The 18,751-nt window shown below is 49.5% G+C and overlaps 22 non-coding genes and 1 pseudogene across 22 annotated transcripts; all 23 read left to right on the top strand.

Annotated features, from left to right (window-relative positions):
- Positions 1-5,417: 5,417 nt before the first annotated feature.
- On the top strand, positions 5,418-5,581 carry LOC134989913 (U1 spliceosomal RNA). The gene has a single exon (XR_010194880.1). It is a non-coding gene; the product is annotated as a U1 spliceosomal RNA (small nuclear RNA).
- A 152-nt stretch (positions 5,582-5,733) lies between these two features.
- On the top strand, positions 5,734-5,875 carry LOC134989909 (U1 spliceosomal RNA; annotated as a pseudogene).
- Positions 5,876-6,567: 692 nt separating this feature from the next.
- Positions 6,568-6,731, top strand: LOC134989902 (U1 spliceosomal RNA). The gene has a single exon (XR_010194871.1). It is a non-coding gene; the product is annotated as a U1 spliceosomal RNA (small nuclear RNA).
- Positions 6,732-6,883: 152 nt separating this feature from the next.
- LOC134989927 (U1 spliceosomal RNA) lies at positions 6,884-7,046 on the top strand. Its single transcript, XR_010194893.1, has one exon. It is a non-coding gene; the product is annotated as a U1 spliceosomal RNA (small nuclear RNA).
- Positions 7,047-7,720: 674 nt separating this feature from the next.
- LOC134989929 (U1 spliceosomal RNA) lies at positions 7,721-7,884 on the top strand. The gene has a single exon (XR_010194894.1). It is a non-coding gene; the product is annotated as a U1 spliceosomal RNA (small nuclear RNA).
- Positions 7,885-8,856: 972 nt separating this feature from the next.
- LOC134989910 (U1 spliceosomal RNA) lies at positions 8,857-9,022 on the top strand. Its single transcript, XR_010194878.1, has one exon. It is a non-coding gene; the product is annotated as a U1 spliceosomal RNA (small nuclear RNA).
- Positions 9,023-9,174: 152 nt separating this feature from the next.
- Positions 9,175-9,337, top strand: LOC134989915 (U1 spliceosomal RNA). Its single transcript, XR_010194882.1, has one exon. It is a non-coding gene; the product is annotated as a U1 spliceosomal RNA (small nuclear RNA).
- A 671-nt stretch (positions 9,338-10,008) lies between these two features.
- Positions 10,009-10,172, top strand: LOC134989925 (U1 spliceosomal RNA). The gene has a single exon (XR_010194891.1). It is a non-coding gene; the product is annotated as a U1 spliceosomal RNA (small nuclear RNA).
- Positions 10,173-10,324: 152 nt separating this feature from the next.
- On the top strand, positions 10,325-10,487 carry LOC134989923 (U1 spliceosomal RNA). Its single transcript, XR_010194889.1, has one exon. It is a non-coding gene; the product is annotated as a U1 spliceosomal RNA (small nuclear RNA).
- Positions 10,488-11,158: 671 nt separating this feature from the next.
- Positions 11,159-11,323, top strand: LOC134989919 (U1 spliceosomal RNA). Its single transcript, XR_010194885.1, has one exon. It is a non-coding gene; the product is annotated as a U1 spliceosomal RNA (small nuclear RNA).
- Positions 11,324-11,475: 152 nt separating this feature from the next.
- Positions 11,476-11,638, top strand: LOC134989916 (U1 spliceosomal RNA). Its single transcript, XR_010194883.1, has one exon. It is a non-coding gene; the product is annotated as a U1 spliceosomal RNA (small nuclear RNA).
- Positions 11,639-12,312: 674 nt separating this feature from the next.
- On the top strand, positions 12,313-12,476 carry LOC134989901 (U1 spliceosomal RNA). The gene has a single exon (XR_010194870.1). It is a non-coding gene; the product is annotated as a U1 spliceosomal RNA (small nuclear RNA).
- A 152-nt stretch (positions 12,477-12,628) lies between these two features.
- On the top strand, positions 12,629-12,791 carry LOC134989914 (U1 spliceosomal RNA). Its single transcript, XR_010194881.1, has one exon. It is a non-coding gene; the product is annotated as a U1 spliceosomal RNA (small nuclear RNA).
- Positions 12,792-13,465: 674 nt separating this feature from the next.
- Positions 13,466-13,629, top strand: LOC134989905 (U1 spliceosomal RNA). Its single transcript, XR_010194874.1, has one exon. It is a non-coding gene; the product is annotated as a U1 spliceosomal RNA (small nuclear RNA).
- A 152-nt stretch (positions 13,630-13,781) lies between these two features.
- LOC134989920 (U1 spliceosomal RNA) lies at positions 13,782-13,944 on the top strand. Its single transcript, XR_010194886.1, has one exon. It is a non-coding gene; the product is annotated as a U1 spliceosomal RNA (small nuclear RNA).
- Positions 13,945-14,618: 674 nt separating this feature from the next.
- LOC134989904 (U1 spliceosomal RNA) lies at positions 14,619-14,782 on the top strand. The gene has a single exon (XR_010194873.1). It is a non-coding gene; the product is annotated as a U1 spliceosomal RNA (small nuclear RNA).
- A 152-nt stretch (positions 14,783-14,934) lies between these two features.
- LOC134989924 (U1 spliceosomal RNA) lies at positions 14,935-15,097 on the top strand. Its single transcript, XR_010194890.1, has one exon. It is a non-coding gene; the product is annotated as a U1 spliceosomal RNA (small nuclear RNA).
- Positions 15,098-15,771: 674 nt separating this feature from the next.
- Positions 15,772-15,935, top strand: LOC134989908 (U1 spliceosomal RNA). The gene has a single exon (XR_010194877.1). It is a non-coding gene; the product is annotated as a U1 spliceosomal RNA (small nuclear RNA).
- A 152-nt stretch (positions 15,936-16,087) lies between these two features.
- On the top strand, positions 16,088-16,250 carry LOC134989918 (U1 spliceosomal RNA). The gene has a single exon (XR_010194884.1). It is a non-coding gene; the product is annotated as a U1 spliceosomal RNA (small nuclear RNA).
- A 674-nt stretch (positions 16,251-16,924) lies between these two features.
- LOC134989903 (U1 spliceosomal RNA) lies at positions 16,925-17,088 on the top strand. Its single transcript, XR_010194872.1, has one exon. It is a non-coding gene; the product is annotated as a U1 spliceosomal RNA (small nuclear RNA).
- Positions 17,089-17,240: 152 nt separating this feature from the next.
- On the top strand, positions 17,241-17,403 carry LOC134989921 (U1 spliceosomal RNA). Its single transcript, XR_010194887.1, has one exon. It is a non-coding gene; the product is annotated as a U1 spliceosomal RNA (small nuclear RNA).
- Positions 17,404-18,077: 674 nt separating this feature from the next.
- Positions 18,078-18,241, top strand: LOC134989930 (U1 spliceosomal RNA). The gene has a single exon (XR_010194895.1). It is a non-coding gene; the product is annotated as a U1 spliceosomal RNA (small nuclear RNA).
- A 152-nt stretch (positions 18,242-18,393) lies between these two features.
- Positions 18,394-18,554, top strand: LOC134989926 (U1 spliceosomal RNA). The gene has a single exon (XR_010194892.1). It is a non-coding gene; the product is annotated as a U1 spliceosomal RNA (small nuclear RNA).
- Positions 18,555-18,751: the final 197 nt, after the last annotated feature.

Here is an 18,751-nt window from a genome sequence, read left to right as displayed (position 1 = left end):
TAGATAGGGACAGTATATTACTGACTATAGAGCATTTAAAAGATGCTTTCTATATATGCGTGATGCACAGAGGGATATTTGCCGACTGGCATCAAGAGTAAGTGCGCTGTCCATTTCTGCCAGAAGAGGGTTATGGACAAGACAGTGGTCAGGTGATGCTGATTCCAAAAGGCATATGGAAGTATCGCCTTATAAAAGGGAGGAGTTATTTGGGGTAGGTCTAACAGACCTGGTGGCCACGGCAACGGCTGGGAAATCCACATTTTTACCCCAGGTAGCCTCTCAACATAAGAAGACGCCGTATTATCAGGCGCAGTCCTTTGGGCCCCATAAGGGCAAGCGGGCAAAAGGCTCCTCATTTCTGCCCCGTGGCAGAGGGAGAGGAAAAAGGCTGCAGCAAACAGCCAGTTCCCAGGAACAGAAACGGTGGGGGCCCGTCTCATAAATTTCAGCGTGCAGTGGGCTCACTCACAGGTGGACCCCTGGATCCTTCAGGTGGTATCTCAGGGGTACAAATTGGAATTCGAGACGTCTCCCCTTCGCCGTTTTCCTAAAGTCTGCTTTACCGACGTCTCCCTCCGACAGGGAGGCGGTATGGGAAGCCATTCACAAGCTGTATTCCCAGCAGGTGATAATCAAGGTACCCCTCCTACAACAGGGAAAGGGGTATTATTCCACGCTGTTTGTGGTACCGAAGCCGGACGGCTCGGTGAGACCTAATTTAAATCTGAAATCCTTGAACACTTACATACAAAGGTTCAAATTCAAGATGGAGTCACTCAGAGCGGTGATGGCAAACCGGGAAGAAGGGGATTATATGGTGTCTCTGGACATCAAGGATGCTTATCTCCATGTCCCAAATTACCCTTCTCACCAAGGGTACCTCAGGTTTGTGGTACAGAACTGTCACTATCAGTTTCAGACGCTGCCGTTTGGTTTGTCCACGGCACCCCGGGTCTTTACCAAAGTAATGGCCGAAATGATGATACTCCTTCGAAGGAAGGGAGTTTTAATTATCCCTTACTTGGACGATCTCCGGATAAGGGCAAGATCCAGGGAACAGTTGGTAGTCGGGGTAGCACTATCTCAAGTAGTGTTGCGGCAGCACGGTTGGATTCTTAATATTCCAAAATCGCAGCTGATTCCGACGACACGTCTTCTATTCCTAAGGATGATCCTGGACACAGTCCAGAAAATAAGAATTTACTTACCGATAATTCTATTTCTCATAGTCCGTAGTGGATGCTGGGGACTCCGAAAGGACCATGGGGAATAGCGGCTCCGCAGGAGACTGGGCACAAAGTAAAAGCTTTAGGACTAGCTGGTGTGCACTGGCTCCTCCCCCTATGACCCTCCTCCAAGCCTCAGTTAGGATACTGTGCCCGGACGAGCGTACACAATAAGGAAGGATTTTGAATCCCGGGTAAGACTCATACCAGCCACACCAATCACACCGTACAACTTGTGATCTGAACCCAGTTAACAGCATGATAACAGAAGGAGCCTCTGAAAAGATGGCTCACAACAACAATAACCCGATTTTTGTAACAATAACTATGTACAAGTAATGCAGACAATCCGCACTTGGGATGGGCGCCCAGCATCCACTATGGACTATGAGAAATAGAATTATCGGTAAGTAAATTCTTATTTTCTCTAACGTCCTAGTGGATGCTGGGGACTCCGAAAGGACCATGGGGATTATACCAAAGCTCCCAACCGGGTGGGAGAGTGCGGATGACTCTGCAGCACCGAATGAGAGAACTCCAGGTCCTCCTCAGCCAGGGTATCAAATTTGTAGAATTTAGCAAACATGTTTTCCCCTGACCAAGTAGCTGCTCGGCAAAGTTGTAAAGCCGAGACCCCTCGGGCAGCCGCCCAAGATGAGCCCACTTTCCGTGTGGAATGGGCTTTTACAGATTTTGGCTGTGGCAGGCCTGCCACAGAATGTGCAAGCTGAATTGTACTACAAATCCAACGAGCAATCGTCTGCTTAGAAGCAGGAGCACCCAGCTTGCTGGGTGCATACAGGATAAACAGCGAATCAGATTTTCTGACTCCAGCCGTCCTGGAAACATATATTTTCAGGGCCCTGACTACGTCCAGCAACTTGGAATCCTCCAAGTCCCTAGTAGCCGCAGGCACCACATATGAAAAATTAGGTAAGGGCTTTTATAGGATAAAGCCGCCAATTCTGAGACACGATGTACAGAGAGCCAACGTAAAAAATAACAATGTTTATTAATAAAACATATAAAAAGATTAATTGTCAAATAACCGGTGAAAAATATATATAAATATATATAAGAACATTCTACCTTTGAGAAAGTCACGTGAACGTGACGAAACGCGTCAGGACCCGCCCCTATCCACACTCAGCTCAGGTGAAATCTTCCAGGTGTTCCTTGGTCCCCGCTGCACCCTCCTTCTACAGCATCCGACATCAGCGGCTTCAGCGCACACGCCGCCACGACCGGGTTGTGAGAGAGACGGTCCATTCCTTTCCGCTGCACAGCGTATATGGGCATTGCAGGACATTGAAGCCGAGGACGCTCGGCTCTTACCAGCCCATTTTGGAAAGGTATTGAATATCAATTTCAACTGAGGGACTTTTTTATTCATTAGGATCCTACCAACACACCTGGTATTTATCAACTATCTAACAAGTGAATCACTGAACTTTTCACCCCAATAAGCTGAGTCATTACAATATACCACTAGTTCACGTCTAGTGACTGTTCTTATATATATTTGTATATATTTTTCACCGGTTATTTGACAATTAATCTTTTTATATGTTTTATTAATAAACATTGTTATTTTTTACGTTGGCTCTCTGTACATCATGTTTCGTTCCTGATATTCAGCGCAGCCGTTTGTTCTTTTTCTATGCTATCACCACAATACTACACATAGTATTCCGGCAAGCGCAGACTATCAGGAACATAAAATTGTGATTATTTAATTCTATGAAACACGTATTGGTTTTCACTTTTTATTTTGATGATTAGGCGCTCGTTTGTTGCAGTTTTTTGTTTTGGTCAATTCTGAGACACGCCTGGCTGAAGCCAGGGCTAACAGCATTACCACTTTCCATGTGAGATATTTTAAGTCCACAGTGGTGAGTGGTTCAAACCAATGTGATTTTAGGAATCCCAAAACTACATTGAGATCCCAAGGTGCCACTGGAGGCACAAAAGGAGGCTGTATATGCAGTACTCCCTTGACAAACGTCTGAACTTCAGGAACAGAAGCCAGTTCTTTTTGGAAGAATATTGACAGGGCCGAAATTTGAACCTTAATGGACCCTAATTTGAGGCCCATAGACAGTCCTGTTTGCAGGAAATGCAGGAAACGACCCAGTTGAAATTCCTCTGTAGGGGCCTTCCTGGCCTCGCACCACGCAACATATTTACGCCAAATACGGTGATAATGTTGTATGGTTACATCCTTCCTGGCTTTGATCAGGGTAGGGATGACTTCATCCGGAATGCCTTTTTCCTTCAGGATCCGGCGTTCAACCGCCATGCCGTCAAACGCAGCCGCGGTAAGTCTTGGAACAGACATGGTCCCTGCTGGAGCAGGTCCTTTCTTAGAGGTAGAGGCCACGGGTCTTCCGTGAGCATCTCTTGAATTTCCGGGTACCAAGTCCTTCTTGGCCAATCCGGAGCCACGAGTATAGTCTTTACTCCTCTCCTTCTTATGATTCTCAGTACTTTTGGTATGAGAGGAAGAGGAGGGAACACATACACTGACTGGTACACCCACGGTGTTACCAGAGAGTCCACAGCTATTGCCTGAGGGTCCCTTGACCTGGCGCAATATCTGTCCAGCTTTTTGTTGAGGCGGGACGCCATCATGTCCACCCTTTGGTTTTTCCCAACGGTTCACAATCATGTGGAAGACTTCTGGGTGAAGTCCCCACTCCCCCGGGTGAAGATCGTGTCTGCTGAGGAAGTCTGCTTCCCAGTTGTCCACTCCCGGAATGAACACTGCTGACAGTGCTATCACATGATTCTCCGCCCAGCGAAGAATCCTTGCCACTTCCATCATTGCCCTCCTGCTTCTTGTGCCGCCCTGTCTGTTTACGTGGGCGACTGCCGTGATGTTGTCCGACTGGATCAACACCGGCTGACCCTGAAGCAGAGGTCTTGCCTGACTTAGGGCATTGTAAATGGCCCTTAGTTCCAGGATATTTATGTGAAGTGACGTTTCCATGCTTGACCACAAGCCCAGGAAATTTCTTCCCTGTGTGACTGCTCCCCAGCCTCTCAGGCTGGCATCCGTGGTCACCAGGACCCAATCCTGAATGCCGAATCTGCGGCCCTCTAGGAGATGAGCACTCTGTAACCACCACAGGAGAGACATCCTTGTCCTTGGAGACAGGGTTATCCGCTGATGCATTTGAAGATGCGATCCGGACCATTTGTCCAGCAGATCCCACTGAAAAGTTCTTGCATGGAATCTGCCGAATGGAATCGCTTCGTAAGAAGCCACCATCTTTCCCAGGACCATTGTGCATTGTACTGACACTTGGCCTGGTCTTAGGAGGTTCCTGACTATGTCGGATAACTCCTTGGCTTTCTCCTCCGGGAGAAACACCTTTTTCTGTACTGTGTCCAGAATCATCCCTAGGAACAGCAGACGTGTCGTCGGAATCAGCTGCGATTTTGGAATATTTAGAATCCATCCGTGCTGTCGTAGTACTACTTGAGATAGTGCTACTCCGACCTCTAACTGTTCTCTGGACCTTGCCTGCTTTCTTTGTGCCTTCCAATGCACAATGCAAACTACAGGTAGTGCTGCAGGGCCCACACCCTTTTACTTGCCGTACAGAGTAGCTCTGGAGCTGTTACAGTGCCCAGCTGCTGCAAGAAATCAGCTTGAATGCTTCAGGGGCTGGGGCATAGCCAACATGAGCCCCACACCGAAGGAGGGTGGAGGTGTTTAATGCGAACTAGGGGTCATCCAAGCGCCGCAAAAGGCCGCCATGCCCTGCACGCCCCTTTTCTCTTTTCATATGCAGACGAGGGTTGAAGCCAACTTTGACCCACTGCTTGGATGACATCACCGTATGCAAATCCATCTGCTGCAGGCCTTCCCCCAGGAATGCTTGCACTAGTTGTTGCATTTGGTTTGTTGTTTGACCCACTGCTTGGATGACATCACCGTATGCAAATCCATCTGCTGCAGGCCTTCCCCCAGGAATGCTTGCACTAGTTGTTGCATTTGGTTTGTTGTTTGGGGGTGCTTCATTATTAGGCAGCCTTCTGCCCTCCCATGTTCATCTGAAAATTTGTGTTCTCCCTGCAGTTGTTGTCCCCAGATGAGAGTTCCCTTGTGCTGCCTCAGTTGAATCTCCTTTACTTGACAGAGATGTGCCTGAGCAGCGGCCCTCCCCAGCCCTATCCCAAATCATACTTATTTTGCATAGGAGATACCATGGTCATGAAGATTGTTCTCCCAGGGTGAGGTTCATTCATTGCATTCTGGGTATGCTGACCCCTGTGATTTCCCCAAATGTGGGAAACTCGACTGCATTATTTGTGGTAGTGGGGGACTGTGTTTGTGCTTTCCTCTGGTCAGCTCTGGTAAAAGTCAGATTTATTTGTCTCAGATCTTCCTCTAGCCTTGTTCTTCTTTCGAGAGTTCCCTTGTGCTGCCTCAGTTGGATCTCCTTCACTTGACAGGGGGGTACCCGAGCAGCGACCCTCCCCAGCTCTAGCCCAACTTCTACTTACCTGGCAGGTGAGATACTATGATCATGTAGGTGCTTCTCCCAGGGCAAGGCTCACCCATTGCACTCTGGGTGTGCTGCTCCTGCGATTTCCCCAAATGTGGGAAACTTGACTGCATAATTTGTGTTTCCCCTGGTCGGCTCTCATATAATTCAGATCTCTTTGTCTCAGGTCTCTCTCCAGCCTAGTTTGCTGTCTGTTTCAACTTCTCTTTTCTTGAGCCGCTCCCTTCTATGCCCTTGCGCACTATCCTGACTTCTCCCGTCTGCTTACTTTGTGCCTTCCAATGCACAATGCAAACAACAGGTAGTGCTGCAGGGCCCACACCCTTTTACTTGCCGTTCAGAGCAGCTCTGGAGCTGTTACAGTGCCCAGCTGCTGCAAGAAATCAGCTTGAATGCTTCAGGGGCTGGGGCATAGCCAACATGAGCCCCACACCGAAGGAGGGTGGAGGTGTTTAATGCGAACTAGGGGTCATCCAAGCGCCGCAAAAGGCCGCCATGCCCTGCACGCCCCTTTTCTCTTTTCATATGCAGATGAGGGTTGAAGCCAACTTTGACCCACTGCTTGGATGACATCACCGTATGCAAATCCGTCTTCTGCAGAACTTCCCCCAGGAATGCTTGCACTAGTTGTTGCATTTGGTTTGTTGTTTGGGGGTGCTTCAGTATTAGGCAGCCTTCTGCCCTCCCATGTTCATCTGAAAATATGTGTTCTCCCTGCAGTTGTTGTCCCCAGATGAGAGTTCCCTTGTGCTGCCTCAGTTGAATCTCCTTTACTTGACAGAGATGTGCCTGAGCAGCGGCCCTCCCCAGCCCTATCCAAAATCATACTTATTTTGCATAGGCGATACCATGGTCATGAAGATTGTTCTCCCAGGGTGAGGTTCATTCATTGCATTCTGGGTATGCTGACCCCTGTGATTTCCCCAAATGTGGGAAACTCGACTGCATTATTTGTGGTAGTGGGGGACTGTGTTTGTGCTTTCCTCTGGACAGCTCTGGTAAAAGTCAGATTTATTTGTCTCAGATCTTCCTCTAGCCTTGTTCTTCTTTCGAGAGTTCCCTTGTGCTGCCTCAGTTGGATCTCTTTCACTTGACAGGGGGGTGCCAGAGCAGCGACCCTCCTCAGCTCTAGCCCAACTCCTACTTACCTGCCAGGTGAGATACTTTGATCATGAAGGTGCTTCTCCCAGGGCAAGGCTCACCCATTGCACTCTGGGTGTGGTGCCCCTGCGATTTCCCCAAATGTGGGAAGCTTGACTGCATAATTTGTGTTTCCCCTGGTCAGCTCTCGTATAATTCAGATCTCTTTGTCTCAGGTCTCTCTCCAGCCTAGTTTGCTGTCTGTTTCCACTTCTTTTTTCATGAGCCCCTCCCTTTTATACCCTTGTGCACTATCCTGACTTCTCCTCCTGTCTGCTTACTTTGTGCCTTCCAATGCACAATGCAAACTACAGGTAGTGCTGCAGGGCCCACACCCTTTTACTTGCCGTACAGAGCAGCTCTGGAGCTGTTACAGTGCCCAGCTGCTGCAAGAAATCAGCTTGAATGCTTCAGGGGCTGGGGCATAGCCAACATGAGCCCCACACCGAAGGAGGGTGGAGGTGTTTAATGTGAACTAGGGGTCATCCAAGCGCCGCAAAAGGCCGCCATGCCCTGCACGCCCCTTTTCTCTTTTCATATGCAGACGAGGGTTGAAGCCAACTTTGACCCACTGCTTGGATGACATCACCGTATGCAAATCCATCTGCTGCAGGCCTTCCCCCAGGAATGCTTGCACTAGTTGTTGCATTTGGTTTGTTGTTTGGGGGTGCTTCAGTATTAAGCAGCCTTCTGCCCTCCCATGTTCATCTGAAAATATGTGTTCTCCCTGCAGTTGTTGTCCCCAGATGAGAGTTCCCTTGTGCTGCCTCAGTTGAATCTCCTTTACTTGACAGAGATGTGCCTGAGCAGCGGCCCTCCCCAGCCCTATCCCAAATCATACTTATTTTGCATAGGAGATACCATGGTCATGAAGATTGTTCTCCCAGGGTGAGGTTCATTCATTGTATTCTGGGTATGCTGACCCCTGTGATTTCCCCAAATGTGGGAAACTCGACTGCATTATTTGTGGTAGTGGGGGACTGTGTTTGTGCTTTCCTCTGGTCAGCTCTGGTAAAAGTCAGATTTATTTGTCTCAGATCTTCCTCTAGCCTTGTTCTTCTTTCGAGAGTTCCCTTGTGCTGCCTCAGTTGGATCTCTTTCACTTGACAGGGGGGTGCCCGAGCAGCGACCCTCCCCAGCTCTAGCCCAACTCCTACTTACCTGCCAGGTGAGATACTATGATCATGAAGGTGCTTCTCCCAGGGCAAGGCTCACCCATTGCACTCTGATTTCCCCAAATGTGGGAAGCTTGACTGCATAATTTGTGTTTCCCCTGGTCGGCTCTCGTATAATTCAGATCTCTTTGTCTCAGGTCTCTCTCCAGCCTAATTTGCTGTCTGTTTCCACTTCTTTTTTCATGAGCCCCTCCCTTTTATACCCTTGTGCACTATCCTGACTTCTCCTCCTGTCTGCTTTCTTTGTGCCTTCCAATGCACAATGCAAACTACAGGTAGTGCTGCAGGGCCCACACCCTTTTACTTGCCGTACAGAGCAGCTCTGGAGCTGTTACAGTGCCCAGCTGCTGCAAGAAATCAGCTTGAATGCTTCAGGGGCTGGGGCATAGCCAACATGAGCCCCACACCGAAGGAGGGTGGAGGTGTTTAATGCGAACTAGGGGTCATCCAAGCGTCGCAAAAGGCCGCCATGCCCTGCACGCCCCTTTTCTCTTTTCATATGCAGACGAGGGTTGAAGCCAACTTTGACCCACTGCTTGGATGACATCACCGTATGCAAATCCATCTGCTGCAGGCCTTCCCCCAGGAATGCTTGCACTAGTTGTTGCATTTGGTTTGTTGTTTGGGGGTGCTTCAGTATTAGGCAGCCTTCTGCCCTCCCATGTTCATCTGAAAATATGTGTTCTCCCTGCAGTTGTTGTCCCCAGATGAGAGTTCCCTTGTGCTGCCTCAGTTGAATCTCCTTTACTTGACAGAGATGTGCATGAGCAGCGGCCCTCCCCAGCCCTATCCCAAATCATACTTATTTTGCATAGGAGATACCATGGTCATGAAGATTACTCTCCCAGGGTGAGGTTCATTCATTGCATTCTGGGTATGCTGACCCCTGTGATTTCCCCAAATGTGGGAAACGCGACTGCTTTATTTGTTGGTAGTGGGGGGACTGTGTTTGTGCTTTCTTCTGGTCAGCTCTGGTAAAAGTCAGATTTCTTTGTCTCAGATCTTCCTCTAGCCTTGTTCTTCTTTCGAGAGTTCCTTTGTGCTGCCTCAGTTGGATCTCCTTCACTTGACAGGGGAGTGCCCGAGCAGCGACCCTCCCCAGCTCTTGCCCAACTCCTACTTACCTGCCAGGTGAGATACTATGATCATGAAGGTGCTTCTCCCAGGGCAAGGCTCACCCATTGCACTCTGGGTGTGCTGCCCCTGCGATTTCCCCAAATGTGGGAAACTTGACTGCATAATTTGTGTTTCCCCTGGTCGGCTCTCGTATAATTCAGATCTCTTTGTCTCAGGTCTCTCTCCAGCCTAGTTTGCTGTCTGTTTCCACTTCTCTTTTCTTGAGCCGCTCCCTTCTATGCCCTTGCGCACTATCCTGACTTCTCCCGTCTGCTTACTTTGTGCCTTCCTACGCACAATGCGAACTACAGGTAGTGCTGCAGGGCCCACACCCTTTTAGTTGCCTTACAGAGCAGCTCTGGAGCTGTTACAGTGCCCAGCTGCTGCAAGAAATCAGCTTGAATGCTTCAGGGGCTGGGGCATAGCCAACATGAGCCCCACACCGAAGGAGGGTGGAGGTGTTTAATGCGAACTAGGGGTCATCCAAGCGCCGCAAAAGGCCGCCATGCCCTGCATAACCCTTTTCTCTTTTCATATGCAGATGAGGGTTCCAGCCAACTTTGGCCCACTGCTTGGATGACATCACCGTATGCAAATCCGTCTTCTGCAGACCTTCACCCAGGAATGCTTTTACTAGTTGTTGCATTTGGTTTGTTGTTTGGGGGTGCTTCAGTATAAGGCAGCCTTCTGTCCTCCCATGTTCATCTGAAAATATGTGTTCTCCCTACAGTTGTTGTCCCCAGATGAGAGTTCCCTTGTGCTGCCTCAGTTGAATCTCCTTTACTTGACAGAGATGTGCCTGAGCAGCGGCCCTCCCCAGCCCTATCCCAAATCATACTTATTTTGCATAGGAGATACCATGGTCATGAAGATTGTTCTCCCAGGGTGAGGTTCATTCATTGCATTCTGGGTATGCTGACCCCTGTGATTTCCCCAAATTTGGGAAACTCGACTGCATTATTTGTGGTAGTGGGGGACTGTGTTTGTGCTTTCCTCTGGTCAGCTCTGGTAAAAGTCAGATTTCTTTGTCTCAGATCTTCCTCTAGCCTTGTTCTTCTTTCGAGAGTTTCCTTGTGCTGCCTCAGTTGGATCTCCTTCACTTGACAGGGGGGTGCCCGAGCAGCGACCCTCCCAAGCTCTAGCCCAACTCCTACTTACCTGCCAGGTGAGATACTATAATCAGGAAGGTGCTTCTCCCAGGGCAAGGCTCACCCATTGCACTCTGGGTGTGCTGCTCCTGCGATTTCCCCAAATGTGGGAAACTTGACTGCATAATTTGTGTTTCCCCTGGTCGGCTCTCGTATAATTCAGATCTCTTTGTCTCAGGTCTCTCTCCAGCCTAGTTTGCTGTCTGTTTCAACTTCTCTTTTCTTGAGCCGCTCCCTTCTATGCCCTTGCGCACTATCCTGACTTCTCCCGTCTGCTTACTTTGTGCCTTCCAATGCACAATGCAAACTACAGGTAGTGCTGCAGGGCCCACACCCTTTTACTTGCCGTTCAGAGCAGCTCTGGAGCTGTTACAGTGCCCAGCTGCTGCAATAAATCAGCTTGAATGCTTCAGGGGATGGGGCATGGCCAACATGAGCCCCACACCAAAGGAGGGTGGGGGTGTTTAATGCGAACTAGGGGTCATCCAAGCACCGCAAAAGGCCGCCATGCCCTGCACGCCCCTTTTCTCTTTTCATATGCAGATGAGGGTTGAAGCCAACTTTGACCCACTGCTTGGATGACATCACCGTATGCAAATCCGTCTTCTGCAGAACTTACCCCAGGAATGCTTGCACTAGTTGTTGCATTTGGTTTGTTGTTTGGGGGTGCTTCAGTATTAGGCAGCCTTCTGCCCTCCCATGTTCATCTGAAAATATGTGTTCTCCCTGCAGTTGTTGTCCCCAGATGAGAGTTCCCTTGTGCTGCCTCAGTTGAATCTCCTTTATTTGACAGAGATGTGCATGAGCAGCGGCCCTCCCCAGCCCTATCCCAAATCATACTTATTTTGCATAGGAGATACCATGGTCATGAAGATTACTCTCCCAGGGTGAGGTTCATTCATTGCATTCTGGGTATGCTGACCCCTGTGATTTCCCCAAATGTGGGAAACGCGACTGCTTTATTTGTTGGTAGTGGGGGACTGTGTTTGTGTTTTCCTCTGGTCAGCTCTGGTAAAAGTCAAATTTCTTTGTCTCAGATCTTCCTCTAGCCTTGTTCTTCTTTCGAGAGTTTCCTTGTGCTGCCTCAGTTGGATCTCCTTCACTTGACAGGGGGGTGCCCGAGCAGCGACCCTCCCCAGCTCTAGCCCAACTCCTACTTACCTGCCAGGTGAGATACTATGATCATGAAGGTGCTTCTCCCAGGGCAAGGCTCACCCATTGCACTCTGGGTGTGCTGCCCCTGCGATTTCCCCAAATGTGGGAAACTTGACTGCATAATTTGTGTTTCCCCTGGTCAGGTCTCGTATAATTCAGATCTCTTTGTCTCAGGTCTCTCTCCAGCCTAGTTTGCTGTCTGTTTCAACTTCTCTTTTCTTGAGCCGCTCCCTTTTATACCCTTGTGCACTATCCTGACTTCTCCTCCTGTCTGCTTACTTTGTGCCTTCCAATGCGCAATGCAAACTACAGGTAGTGCTGCAGGGCCCACACCCTTTTACTTGCCTAACAGAACAGCTCTGGAGCTGTTACAGTGCCAAGCTGCTGCAAGAAATCAGCTTGAATGCTTCAGGGGATGGGGCATGGCCAACATGAGCCCCACACCGAAGGAGGGTGGGGGTGTTTAATGCGAACTAAGGGTCATCCAAGCGCCGCAAAAGGCCGCCATGCCCTGCATACCCCTTTTCTCTTTTCATATGCAGATGAGGGTTCCAGCCAACTTTGGCCCACTGCTTGGATGACATCACCGTATGCAATTCCGTCTTCTGCAGAACTTCCCCCAGGAATGCTTGTACTAGTTGTTGCATTTGGTTTGTTGTTTGGGGGTGCTTCAGTATTAGGCAGCCTTCTGCCCTCCCATGTTCATCTGAAAATATGTGTTCTCCCTGCAGTTGTTGTCCCCAGATGAGAGTTTCCTTGTGCTGCCTCAGTTGAATCTCCTTTACTTGACAGAGATGTGCATGAGCAGCGGCCCTCCCCAGCCCTATCCCAAATCATACTTATTTTGCATAGGAGATACCATGGTCATGAAGATTGTTCTCCCAGGGTGAGGTTCATTCATTGCATTTTGGGTATGCTGACCCCTGTGATTTCCCCAAATGTGGGAAACTCGACTGCATTATTTGTGGTAGTGGGGGACTGTGTTTGTGCTTTCCTCTGGTCAGCTCTGGAAAAAGTCAGATTTCTTTGTCTCAGATCTTCCTCTAGCCTTGTTCTTCTTTCGAGAGTTCCCTTGTGCTGCCTCAGTTGGATCTCTTTCACTTGACAGGGGGGTGCCCGAACAGCGACTTTCCCCAGCTCTAGCCCAACTCCTACTTACCTGCCAGGTGAGATACTATGATCATGAAGGTGCTTCTCCCAGGGCAAGGCTCACCCATTGCACTCTGGGTGTGCTGCCCCTGCGATTTCCCCAAATGTGGGAAACTTGACTGCATAATTTGTGTTTCCCCTGGTCGGCTCTCGTATAATTCAGATCTCTTTGTCTCAGGTCTCTCTCCAGCCTAGTTTGCTGTCTGTTTCCACTTCTCTTTTCTTCAGCCGCTCCCTTCTATACCCTTGTGCACTATCCTGACTTCTCCTCCCATCTGCTTACTTTGTGCCTTCCAATGCACAATGCAAACTACAGGTAGTGCTGCAGGGCCCACACCCTTTTACTTGCCTTACAGAGCAGCTCTGGAGCTGTTACAGTGCCCAGCTGCTGCAAGAAATCAGCTTGAATGCTTCAGGGGATGGGGCATGGCCAACATGAGCCCCACACCAAAGGAGGGTGGAGGTGTTTAATGCGAACTAGGGGTCATCCAAGCACCGCAAAAGGCCGCCATGCCCTGCACGCCCCTTTTCTCTTTTCATATGCAGATGAGGGTTGAAGCCAACTTTGACCCACTGCTTGGATGACATCACCGTATGCAAATCCGTCTTCTGCAGAACTTCCCCCAGGAATGCTTGCACTAGTTGTTGCATTTGGTTTGTTGTTTGGGGGTGCTTCAGTATTAGGCAGCCTTCTGCCCTCCCATGTTCATCTGAAAATATGTGTTCTCCCTGCAGTTGTTGTCCCAAGATGAGAGTTCCCTTGTGCTGCCTCAGTTGAATCTCCTTTACTTGACAGAGATGTGCATGAGCAGCGGCCCTCCCCAGCCCTATTCCAAATCATACTTATTTTGCATAGGAGATACCATGGTCATGAAGATTTTTCTCCCAGGGTGAGGTTCATTCATTGCATTTTGGGTATGCTGACCCCTGTGATTTCCCCAAATGTGGGAAACTTGACTGCATTATTTGTGGTAGTGGGAGACTGTGTTTGTGCTTTCCTCTGGTCAGCTCTGGTAAAAGTCAGATTTCTTTGTCTCAGATTTTCCTTTAGCCTTGTTCTTCTTTCGAGAGTTCCCTTGTGCTGCCTCAGTTGGATCTCCTTCACTTTACAGGGGGGTACCCGAGCAGCGACCCTCCCCAGCTCTAGCCCAACTCCTACTTACCTGCCAGGTGAGATACTATGATCATGAAGGTGCTTCTCCCAGGGCAAGGCTCACCCATTGTACTCTGGGTGTGCTGCTCCTGCAATTTCCCCAAATGTGGGAAACTTGACTGCATAATTTGTGTTTCCCCTGGTCGGCTCTCGTATAATTCAGATCTCTTTGTCTCAGGTCTCTCTCCAGCCTAGTTTGCTGTCTGTTTCCACTTCTCTTTTCTTCAGCCGCTCCCTTCTATACCCTTGTGCACTATCCTGACTTCTCCTCCCGTCTGCTTACTTTGTGCCTTCCAATGCACAATGCAAACTACAGGTAGTGCTGCAGGGCCCACACCCTTTTACTTGCCTTACAGAGCAGCTCTGGAGCTGTTACAGTGCCCAGCTGCTGCAAGAAATCAGCTTGAATGCTTCAGGGGCTGGGGCATAGCCAACATGAGCCCCACACCGAAGGAGGGTGGAGGTGTTTAATGCAAACTAGGGGTCAGACAAGCGCCGCAAAAGGCCACCATGCCCTGCACGCCCCTTTTCTGTTTTCATATGCAGACGAGGGTTGAAGCCAACTTTGACCCACTGCTTGGATGACATCACCATATGCAAATCCATCTGCGGCAGGCCTTCCCTCAGGAATGCTTGCACTAGTTGTTGCATTTGGTTTGTTGTTTGGGGGTGCTTCAGTATTAGGCAGCCTTCTGCCCTCCCATGTTCATCTGAAAATATGTGTTCTCCCTGCAGTTGTTGTCCCAAGATGAGAGTTCCCTTTTGCTGCCTCAGTTGAATCTCCTTTACTTGACAGAGATGTGCATGAGCAGCGGCCCTCCCCAGCCCTATTCCAAATCATACTTATTTTGCATAGGAGATACCATGGTCATGAAGATTTTTCTCCCAGGGTGAGGTTCATTCATTGCATTTTGGGTATGCTGACCCCTGTGATTTCCCCAAATGTGGGAAACTTGACTGCATTATTTGTGGTAGTGGGAGACTGTGTTTGTGCTTTCCTCTGGTCAGCTCTGGTAAAAGTCAGATTTCTTTGTCTCAGATTTTCCTTTAGCCTTGTTCTTCTTTCGAGAGTTCCCTTGTGCTGCCTCAGTTGGATCTCCTTCACTTTACAGGGGGGTACCCGAGCAGCGACCCTCCCCAGCTCTAGCCCAACTCCTACTTACCAGCCAGGTGAGATACTATGATCATGAAGGTGCTTCTCCCAGGGCAAGGCTCACCCATTGTACTCTGGGTGTGCTGCTCCTGCGATTTCCCCAAATGTGGGAAACTTGACTGCATAATTTGTGTTTCCCCTGGTCGGCTCTCGTATAATTCAGATCTCTTTGTCTCAGGTCTCTCTCCAGCCTAGTTTGCTGTCTGTTTCCACTTCTCTTTTCTTCAGCCGCTCCCTTCTATACCCTTGTGCACTATCCTGACTTCTCCTCCCGTCTGCTTACTTTGTGCCTTCTAATGCACAATGCAAACTACAGGTAGTGCTGCAGGGCCCACACCCTTTTACTTGCCTTACAGAGCAGCTCTGGAGCTGTTACAGTGCCCAGCTGCTGCAAGAAATCAGCTTGAATGCTTCAGGGGATGGGGCATGGCCAACATGAGCCCCACACCAAAGGAGGGTGGAGGTGTTTAATGCGAACTACGGGTCATCCAAGCACCGCAAAAGGCCGCCATGCCCTGCACGCCCCTTTTCTCTTTTCATATGCAGATGAGGGTTGAAGCCAACTTTGACCCACTGCTCGGATGACATCACCGTATGCAAATCCGTCTTCTGCAGAACTTCCCCCAGGAATGCTTGCACTAGTTGTTGCATTTGGTTTGTTGTTTGGGGGTGCTTCAGTATTAGGCAGCCTTCTGCCCTCCCATGTTCATCTGAAAATATGTGTTCTCCCTGCAGTTGTTGACCCAAGATGAGAGTTCCCTTGTGCTGCCTCAGTTGAATCTCCTTTACTTGACAGAGATGTGCATGAGCAGCGGCCCTCCCCAGCCCTATTCCAAATCATGCTTATTTTGCATAGGAGATACCATGGTCATGAAGATTTTTCTCCCAGGGTGAGGTTCATTCATTGCATTTTGGGTATGCTGACCCCTGTGATTTCCCCAAATGTGGGAAACTTGACTGCATTATTTGTGGTAGTGGGAGACTGTGTTTGTGCTTTCCTCTGGTCAGCTCTGGTAAAAGTCAGATTTCTTTGTCTCACATTTTCCTTTAGCCTTGTTCTTCTTTCGAGAGTTCCCTTGTGCTGCCTCAGTTGGATCTCCTTCACTTTACAGGGGGGTACCCGAGCAGCGACCCTCCCCAGCTCTAGCCCAACTCCTACTTACCTGCCAGGTGAGATACTATGATCATGAAGGTGCTTCTCCCTGGGCAAGGCTCACCCATTGTACTCTGGGTGTGCTGCTCCTGCAATTTCCCCAAATGTGGGAAACTTGACTGCATAATTTGTGTTTCCCCTGGTCGGCTCTCGTATAATTCAGATCTCTCTGTCTCAGGTCTCTCTCCAGCCTAGTTTGCTGTCTGTTTCCACTTCTCTTTTCTTCAGCCGCTCCCTTCTATACCCTTGTGCACTATCCTGACTTCTCCTCCTGTCTGCTTACTTTGTGCCTTCCAATGCACAATGCAAACTACAGGTAGTGCTGCAGGGCCCACACCCTTTTACTTGCCTTACAGAGCAGCTCTGGAGCTGTTACAGTGCCCAGCTGCTGCAAGAAATCAGCTTGAATGCTTCAGGGGCTGGGGCATAGCCAACATGAGCCCCACACCGAAGGAGGGTGGAGGTGTTTAATGCAAACTAGGGGTCAGACAAGCGCCGCAAAAGGCCACCATGCCCTGCACGCCCCTTTTCTGTTTTCATATGCAGACGAGGGTTGAAGCCAACTTTGACCCACTGCTTGGATGACATCACCATATGCAAATCCATCTGCGGCAGGCCTTCCCCCAGGAATGCTTGCACTAGTTGTTGCATTTGGTTTGTTGTTTGGGGGTGCTTCAGTATTAGGCAGCCTTCTGCCCTCCCATGTTCATCTGAAAATATGTGTTCTCCCTGCAGTTGTTGTCCCCAGATGAGAGTTCCCTTGTGCTGCCTCAGTTGAATCTCCTTAACTTGACAGAGATGTGCCTGAGCAGCGGCCCACCCCAGCTCTATCCCAAATCATACTTATTTTGCATAGGAGATACCATGGTCATGAAGATTATTCTCCCAGGGTGAGGTACATTCATTGCATTCTGGGTATGCTGACCCCTGTGATTTCCCCAAATGTGGGAAACTCGACTGCTTTATTTGTGGTAGTGGGGGACTGTGTTTGTGTTTTCCTCTGGTCAGCTCTGGTAAAAGTCAGATTTCTTTGTTTCAGATCTTCCTCTAGCCTTGTTCTTCTTTTGAGAGTTCCCTTGTGCTGCCTCAGTTGGATCTCCTTCACTTGACAGGGGGGTGCCCGAGCAGAGACCCTCCCCAGCTCTAGCCCAACTCCTACTTACCTGCCAGGTGAGATACTATGATCATGATGGTGCTTCTCCCAGGGCAAGGCTCACCCATTGCACTCTGGGTGTGCTGCCCCTGCGATTTCCCCAAATGTGGGAAACTTGACTGCATAATTTGTGTTTCCCCTGGTCGGCTCTCGTATAATTCAGATCTCTTTGTCTCAGGTCTCTCTCCAGCCTAGTTTGCTGTCTGTTTCCACTTCTCTTTTCTTCAGCCGCTCCCTTCTATACCCTTGTGCACTATCCTGACTTCTCCTCCCGTCTGCTTACTTTGTGCCTTCCAATGCACAATGCAAACTACAGGTAGTGCTGCAGGGCCCACACCCTTTTACTTGCCTTACAGAGCAGCTCTGGAGCTGTTACAGTGCCCAGCTGCTGCAAGAAATCTGCTTGAATGCTTCAGGGGATGGGGCATGGCCAACATGAGCCCCACACCAAAGGAGGGTGGAGGTGTTTAATGCGAACTAGGGGTCATCCAAGCACCGCAAAAGGCCGCCATGCCCTGCACGCCCCTTTTCTCTTTTCATATGCAGATGAGGGTTGAAGCCAACTTTGACCCACTGCTTGGATGACATCACCGTATGCAAATCCGTCTTCTGCAGAACTTCCCCCAGGAATGCTTGCACTAGTTGTTGCATTTGGTTTGTTGTTTGGGGGTGCTTCAGTATTAGGCAGCCTTCTGCCCTCCCATGTTCATCTGAAAATATGTGTTCTCCCTGCAGTTGTTGTCCCCAGATGAGAGTTCCCTTGTGCTGCCTCAGTTGAATCTCCTTTACTTGACAGAGATGTGCATGAGCAGCGGCCCTCCCCAGCCCTATTCCAAATCATACTTATTTTGCATAGGAGATACCATGGTCATGAAGATTGTTCTCCCAGGGTGAGGTTCATTCATTGCATTTTGGGTATGCTGACCCCTGTGATTTCCCCAAATGTGGGAAACTTGACTGCATTATTTGTGGTAGTGGGGGACTGTGTTTGTGCTTTCCTCTGGTCAGCTCTGGTAAAAGTCAGATTTCTTTGTCTCAGATTTTCCTCTAGCCTTGTTCTTCTTTCGAGAGTTCCCTTGTGCTGCCTCAGTTGGATCTCCTTCACTTTACAGGGGGGTACCCGAGCAGCGACCCTCCCCAGCTCTAGCCCAACTCCTACTTACCTGCCAGGTGAGATACTATGATCATGAAGGTGCTTCTCCCAGGGCAAGGCTCACCCATTGCTCTGGGTGTGCTGCTCCTGCGATTTCCCCAAATGTGGGAAACTTGACTGCATAATTTGTGTTTCCCCTGGTCGGCTCTCGTATAATTCAGATCTCTTTGTCTCAGGTCTCTCTCCAGCCTAGTTTGCTGTCTGTTTCCACTTCTCTTTTCTTGAGCCGCTCCCTTCTATGCCCTTGCGCACTATCCTGACTTCTCCTCCTGTCTGCTTACTTTGTGCCTTCCAACGCACAATGCGAACTACAGGTAGTGCTGCAGGGCCCACACCCTTTTACTTGCCTTACAGAGCAGC

Source organism: Pseudophryne corroboree, unplaced genomic scaffold, assembly GCF_028390025.1.
Source record: "Pseudophryne corroboree isolate aPseCor3 unplaced genomic scaffold, aPseCor3.hap2 scaffold_1129, whole genome shotgun sequence".
NCBI lineage: Eukaryota > Metazoa > Chordata > Amphibia > Anura > Myobatrachidae > Pseudophryne > Pseudophryne corroboree.
This window is presented reverse-complemented; position numbering and strand designations above follow the sequence as displayed.